Here is an 8,165-nt window from a genome sequence, read left to right as displayed (position 1 = left end):
CAAACACCCTTCACTCATCAACCCCGGACTTGTCTCGTCATCATTACACACACCTGGTTCCAATCCCCACTCTATTACTGCATATATACTCCCTCTGCCATTTGTCTTTGTCAGTCATTGTAAATGTTACTTGTTTTCCTGAGAGGAATCTCTCCTACTATTTGGGTTCGCCCTGTGCCTTTTTGTTTATGAAGATATGTTTTGAGCACAACAGCGTTTGGGTTTTGTCCCACTTTAACCTATGGTCCTTAAATAAACTCAGTAGTTCTATACCTGTGACTGCCTCCTGCCTACTCCTCTCCACACCAGTGACAGGGGCCTTAACTTCGTGTTGGTTTGCAATTATAAAATTGACAAAGTTCCAGTGAAACTCTCTGCTCTTCATCGGAAGGTTTTCTTATCGTGGTCCTTAATTTATGGGTTATGGTATGGGCAGGAATAAGCTACGGACAACAAACACAATTGCATTTAATCGATGGCAATTTGAATGCACAGAGATAAAGTGACAAGATCCTAAGGCCTATGGTCGTGCCATTAGACCGCTGCCATCACCTCATGTTTCAGCATGATAATCCTCGGCCCCATGTCGCAAGGATCTGTACAAAATTCCTGGAAGCTGAAAATGTCCCAGTTCTTCCATGGCCTACATACTCACCAGAAATGTCGCCCATTGAGCCTGTTTGGAATGCTCTAGATCGACATGTACAACAGCGTGTTCCAGTTCCCGCCAATATAAAGCAACTTCGCACAGCCATTGAAGGGGAGTAGGACAACATTCAACAGGCCGAAATCAACAACCTAATCAACTCTATGCAAAGGAGATGTGTCGCTCTGCATGGGGCAAATGGCGGTCACACCAGATACCGACTGGTTTTGTGATCCACGCCCCTACCTTTTTCTAAAAGTTATCCATGACCAACAGATGCATATCCCAGTCATATGATATCCATAGATTAGGGCCTAATTAATTTATTTCAATTGACTGATTTACTTATATGAACTGTAACTCAGTAAAATCTTCGAAATTGTTGCATGTTGCATTTATATTTTTGTTCAGTATAGTTATGTGCAGTATAGAAGTCCCCTAGTCGACTGATGAAAATAGACAATTACTCTATTAAAATAATTGAGGGTCTCCCTTTAGATAAAGACTATGAATAATGGTCCATTTGAATAGTCTTGCCCTTTGTAATTTGCCTCTACACTGTGTAATATATATTTTAGAGGGAAATAAGTAATTACCATGTGTAATGAATAGGACTGTTTGCCCCACCTAAAAACATGAAACATAACTTCTTATAAGTCTCGGCCATGTCTCGCCTACATTCAATATTGATAAGCTTTAGTAGCTTTGGAAAAACCATGAATACATTTTGAAATAAGGATATAACACACATGTAAAGTCCATGATATGTGCTCTGCTGTTGTGGTATAGTGAACTGTAACTCTTCTTCACACTTCTAGAATACATCCCTACATTAAAATCTTCCACTATCTCACAATATACAGGGCATTTAATGTCCTCAATGATTTTGGATGTACTGTTTAGGTACGTACATTAGATATGAGGATGTTCCTTCACCGTTTCGGAGACAGTAATAGACATAAATGTCCTCCGCGCATCACTTGATTGATTATTTGTTGAAACAGGACTGCTCTTAGGCTAACTTTATTACAAGACCAAGGCAGTCAACTACTGTAGGCTACTGTTATTATGACATTATTTGCCCTTTTCAATGTATTTTGTCTGCCTTTAAAAATTACTACGTAAAGGTTTTAAGTCTCCAAGGGTGCAGGTAGAAATCACAGGCTGTTGTCTTGGAAATCCATTAAGTCGATATTTCCCAGAAAGTGGGTCTCCACATGCCAGTTAATTTAGGCCTACTATATGATGAACAAAAGGCCTGTTTGGATATTGAAGAGGTAGCTTTCCTAATGATCACGTCTCAATAGGCCCACTGCCGTCCTCCCCATAGCATCTCTGCAACAGTTGCTTAGGAACCACTATCCAGTTCCCTTCTGGCCCTTTTGTTTTAGCTCATTGTATGACTTTATTTATTCACCTTTATGCCCGGAGGCTTTTATAGGGTATGTGCACAGTTTAACTCCCACTGTTTTATAACCTTCTGCAGCAAGTTTATTAGCATTTGGCGAACAGTTGTTAACCTGCTCCAGTAGACGTAGCCAAGCCTCATGAGTTCCCTGTAGGGAATTAGGATTCCAAATGGAAATTATTTCACCTTATATAATCCAAGTAATGGATTTGAATTTGTCTTTTGACTCAATTTATCTCGGTAACATTTTTCCAGGAAGACCAATTTCCCATTCAAACACTGGCAAAATCCCCTCACAATGATCTCAAACTGTGTTTCTAACACACAATAAAATGAAACAACGAATACCCCTTGCTAATCAGGAAACTCATGGGTATTTTGTGGTGGACTGCTATTACAATTGCTTGACGGGAACCTAGTAAAATGATGTTTTTTAGTGTAGCTAGCCACTGAATGGCTCTGAATTCACTTTCAGCATGCAGTCAAAGCTATAGTAACCACTTTAGGAGCTAAATACAGCGCCTTGAAAAAGCATTCATCCCCCTTGGTGTTTTTCCTATTTTGTTGCATTAAAACCTGTAATTTAAATGGATTTTTATTTCGATTCCATGTAATGGACATACACAGAATAGTCTAAATTGGTGAAGTGAAATGAAAAAAATTACTTGTTTAAAAAATAAAAACAAACTGAAAAGTGGTACGTGCATTTGTATTCACCCCCTTTTCTATGAAGCCCCTAAATAAGATCTGGTGCAACCAATTACCTTCAGAAGTCACATAATTAGTTCATTAAAGTCCACCTGTGTGCAATCTAAGTGTCACATGATCTGTCACATGATCTCAGTATATATACTGAAAGGTCCCAGAGTTTGCAACAAAACTAAGAAAGGGGCACCACCAAGCAAACGGCACCATGAAGACCAAGGAGCTCTCCAAACAGGTCAGGGACACAGTTGTGGAGAAGTACAGATCGTGGTTTGGTTATAAAAAAAATATCTGAAACTTTGAACATCCCACGGAGCACCATTAAATCCATTATTAAAAAAATGGAAAGTATACAGCACCACAACAAACCTGCCAAGAGAGGTCGGCCCAACAAAACTCACAGACCAGGCAAGGAGGGCATTAATCAGAGAGGAAACAAAGAGACCAAAGATAACCCTGAAGGAGCTGCAAAGCGCCACAGCAGAGATTGGAGTATCTGTCCATATTTATTTTTTATTTTTATTTAACCAGGTAGGCTAGTTGAGAACAAGTTCTCATTTGCAACTGCGACCTGGCCAAGATGAAGCAAAGCAGTTCGACATATACAACAACACAGAGTTACACATGGAATAAACAAACATACAATCAATAATACAGTAGAAAAATCTATATACAGCATGTGCAAATGAGGTTGAATAAGGGAGGTAAGGCAATAAATAGGCCATGGTGGCAAAGTAATTACACACTGGAATGGTAGGGTGTGCAGAAGATGAAAGTGCAAGTAGAGATACTGGGGTGCAAAGGAGCAAGATAAATAAATAAATACAGTGTGGGGATGAGGGAGTTGAATGGGCTATTTACAGAAGAGCAATGTACAGGTGCAGTGATCTGTGAGCTGCTCTGACAGCTGGTGCTTAAAGCTAGTGAGGGAGGTAAGAGTCTCCAGCTTCAGAGATTTTTGCAGTTCGTTCCAGTCATTGGCGGCAGAGAACTGGAAGGAGAGGCGGCCAAAGGAAGAAATGGCTTTGGGGGTGACCAGTGAGATACACCCGCTGGAGCACATGCTACGGGTGTGTGCTGCTATGGTGACCAGTGAGTTGAGATAAGGCAGGGCTTTACCTAGCAGAGACTTGTAGATGACCTGGAGCAAGTGGGTTTGGCGACGAGTATGAAGCAAGGGCCAGCCAACGAGAGCATACAGGTCGCAGTGGTGGGTAGTATATGGGGCTTTGGTGACAAAACGAATGGCACTGTGATAGACTGAATCCAATTTATTGAGTACAGTGTTGGAGGCTATTTTGTAAATGACATCGCCGAAGTCGAGGATCGGTAGGATGGTCAGTTTTACGAGGGTATGTTTGGCAGCATGAGTGAAGGAGGCTTTGTTGCGAAATAGGAAGCCGATTCTAGATTTAATTTTGGATTGGAGATGTTTAATGTCTGGAAGGAGCGTTTACAGTCTAACCAGACACCTAGGTATTTGTAGTTGTCCACATATTCAGATATAAGTCAGAACCGGGCGGGCAGGTGCGGGCAGCGAACGGTTGAAGAGCATGCATTCAGTTTTACTTGCATTTAAGACCAGTTGGAGGCCAGGGAAGGAGAGTTGTATGGCATTGAAGCTCATCTGGAGGTTAGTTAAGGAGAAGTTTATCTTTAATCGTATGTTAAACACTTGTATCTTATATCAATGTTTATGATGAGTATTTCTGTAATTTGATGTGGCTCTCTGCATTTTCACCGGATGTTTGTTTGAGACAATGATTACTGTACATAACGTGTCAATTTCAACTGAGGTTTTTGGACATAAAGATTAACTTTATCGAACAAAACACACATTTATTGTGTAACATGAAGTCCTGTGAGTGCCATCTGATGAAGATCAAAGGTTAGTGATTAATTTAATCGCTATTTCTGACTTTTGTGAGCTCTCTCCTTGGCTGGAAAATGGCTGTATGGTTTTCTGTGACTAGGCGCTGATTTAACATAATCGCATGGTGTGCTTTCTCCGTAAAGCCTTTATGAAATCGGACACTGTGGTTGGATTTACAAGAAGTTTATCTTTAAAATGGTGTATAATAATTTTAATTATGGGATTTCTGTTGTTTTGAATTTGGCGCCCTGCAATTTCACTGGCTGTTGTTGAGGTGGGACGCTACCGTCCGTCCCACTTATACCAGACATGCATGAAACCAAGGCTTTTACGGTTACAGAAGTCAACAAATGAGAGTTCCTGGGGAGTAGGAGTGGGGCTAGGCACTGCAGGTCCTGGATTAACCTCACCAGAGGAACAGAGGAGAAGCGGCTAAAGGGCTGGCCGTCTAGCACGTTCGGAACAGAGAGTAAAAGGAGCAGGTTTCTGGGCACGATAGCATAGATTCAAGGCATAATGTACAGACAAAGGTATGGTAGGAAAAGGGTACATTGGAGGTAAACCTAGGCATTGAGTAATGATGGGAGATATATAGTCTCTAGAGATGTTTAAACCAGGTGATGTAATCGCATATGTGCGAGGTGGAACAACATGGTTGGTTAAGGCATATTGAGCAGGGATAGAGGCTCTACAGTGAAATAAGACAGTAATCACTAACCAGGACAGTAATGGACAAGGCATATTGATATTAGGGAGAGGCATGCGCAGCCAAGTGAATCGTATGGGTCCAGTGAGTGGTTGGGCTGGCTGGGGACACAGCGATTCAGACAGTTAGCAGGCCGGGGCTCGCAAGCTAGCAGTTAGCAGGCCGGGGCTAGCAAGTTAGCAGAAGGGCCTTAGAGGGACTTCGCGATGGGGGAAAGTCTGTTTTTGCCTCCTCGTGCGGTGACGTTGATAGACCAGTTGTGGAATTAGTAGGGTTCCAAGTAGCAGAGGGGTCCAAGTCCAATTGGCAAAATAGCTAGCAGGCCGCCGTTAGCAGAATGGGCCTTCAGGGGACGTCGCGCCTGAGGGGCCTGTTGGAATCCTCGGGCAGATTATGTCGGTATTCCAGTCGTCAAGGATCGGCGTGGTTCCGTACCCCGTACCGGCAGTAGAAGGGGTCCGGATATTGTAGCGAAGGAGTGGGCTTCGGGAGTAGCCCAGGAGCCCTCGCCGGGAGATTGGCCTAGCATGGGCTAGCTCCAGGCTAATTGGTGCTTGCTCCGGGACGGAAACGTTAGCCAGGAGTAGTCAAGCCGGGTTGCGGTTAGCTAGCTGCGATGGTCCAGATGAAAAGGTTCAGAGTTTGTGGTAGGAATCCGGGGATATGGAGGAAAAATAGGTCCGGAATGCTCTTGTTTGAAACGCGTTGTATGAACTGGTGAGAGCTTTCCGAGCTAAAGGTTAGCTGATGACCGCTTGCAGTGGTTAGCTGACTGATAGCTGGTAGCTAGCTAGCTTCAGTTGAGGGATTCCAGTTCCGATGTAAGTAGAAATACTTTAGAAAAAAAACTGATCCACACCACAGTGGGTGAGGAGAGTATTTTAAAGTTATGGTTTAGGAAAAATATAAAAAATAATGCGAAGAAAAATGTATAAAAAGATATATACTTAAGACAAGACAAAGACTGCTATGCCATCTTGGATTGCGCATAGGACCACTTTAAGCTGTACACTCCACCGAGCTGGACTTTACGGAAGAGTGGCCAGAAAAAAGCCATTGCATAAAGAAGAAAATAAGCAAACAAGTTTGGTGTTCGCCAAAAGGCATGTGGGAGACTCCCCAAGCATATGGAAGAAGGTACTCTGGTCAGATGAGACAAAAATGTAGCTTTTTGGCCATCAAGGAAAACGCTATGTCTTGTGCAAACCCAACCCACCCAGCATTGTGGTGGCAGCATCATGCTGTGGGGATGTTTTTCATCGGCAGGGACTGGGAAACTGGTCAGAATTGAATGAATGAAGGATGGCGCTAAATACAGGGAAATTCTTGAGGGAAACCTGTTTGTCTCTCAGAGATTTGAGACTGGGACGGAGGTTCACCTTCCAGCAGGACAATGACCCTAAGCATACTGCTAAAGCAACACTCGAGTAGTTTAAGGGGAAACATTTAAATGTCTTGGAATGGCCTAGTCAAAGCCCAAACCTCAATCCAATTGAGAATCTGTGGTATGACTTAAAGATTGCTGTACACCAGCGGAACCCATCCAACTTGAAGGAGCTGGAGCAGCTTTGCCTTGAAGAATGGGAAAAAATCCCAGTGGATAGATGTGCCAAGTTTACAGAGACATACCCCAAGAGACTTGCAGCTGTAATTGCTGCAAAACTTGGCTCTACAAAGTATTGACTTTGGTGGTGGTGAATAGTTATGCTCTGTCTAGTTTTCCATTTTTTGGTCTTATTTCATGTTTGTTTCACAATAAAAAATACTTTGAATCTTCAAAGTGGTAGGCATGTTGTGTAAATCAAATGATACAACCCCCCCCAAAATCTATTTTAATTCCAGATTGTAAGGCAACAAAATAGGAAAAATGTTTCTTAAACAGTTTGAATTATATCTGTGAGTAAAACAGAACTCATTTTGCAGCAAACTTCCAGACAGGAAGTGAAAAATCTGAAAACGAGGCTCTGTTTCAGGGCCTGCCTATTCAATTGCCTAATATTTATCGATATGCATGCACTTCATACGCCTTCCACTAGATGTCAACAGGCAGTGGAAGGTGGAATGGGGTGTCTAGCTTGATCTGAGGTCGAACAAGAGCTTTTGGAGTGGCAGGTCAGGAATTTCCTTTCTCTACCTAGGCGCGCAAAGCACCTCCATATTGTCTTCTGATAAGCGTTCGGTATACACGGCTAATATCTCCGGCTCTGATTTTATTTGATACATGTGATAATAACATCGTAAAGTATGTTTTTTCAACCGAGTTTTATCAGATTATTCAACGTTTATTGGGACTTTTGGAGTTTTCCGTTCTTTGCGTCGAGAGAAATTGGGAACGTCATCAACATTGGCTAGCATTGTGGCGCGAATTCGACAGGAGAAAAGGACATTCTTAAACCAAACAATGATTTATTCTGGACCTAGGACTCCTTGTACAAGATTCTGATGGAAGCTCAGCAAAAGTAAGAACAATTTATGATGTTATTTCGTATTTCTGTGGAAAATGTTATTTCTATTCTCCGCCGTTTTGGCGGGCGCTTTCTTGCAATAACGCAAGCTGTTTGTTATGGTAAAGTTATTTTTAAAACCAGTGTATCTTTCATTTGCCATACAACAAGTATTTTTATGTAAAGTTTATGATGAGTTCTTTGGTCAGATTAGGTGAGTGTCCAAAATAGCTCCGGACATTCTGGTGAATCGATGCTACATATTCACAATTTATAACCACGGTTTGCAGCTCTAAATATGCACATTTTCGAACAAAACATAAGTGTATTGTATAACCTGATGTTATAAGACTGTCATCTGATGAAGTTGGTCAAGGTTAGTG

The sequence above is a fragment of the Salvelinus alpinus genome, chromosome 7 (genome assembly GCF_045679555.1).
Source record: "Salvelinus alpinus chromosome 7, SLU_Salpinus.1, whole genome shotgun sequence".
Taxonomy (NCBI): domain Eukaryota; kingdom Metazoa; phylum Chordata; class Actinopteri; order Salmoniformes; family Salmonidae; genus Salvelinus; species Salvelinus alpinus.
The sequence above is the reverse complement of the archived record's forward strand: the minus strand, read 5'-3'. Positions refer to the sequence as shown.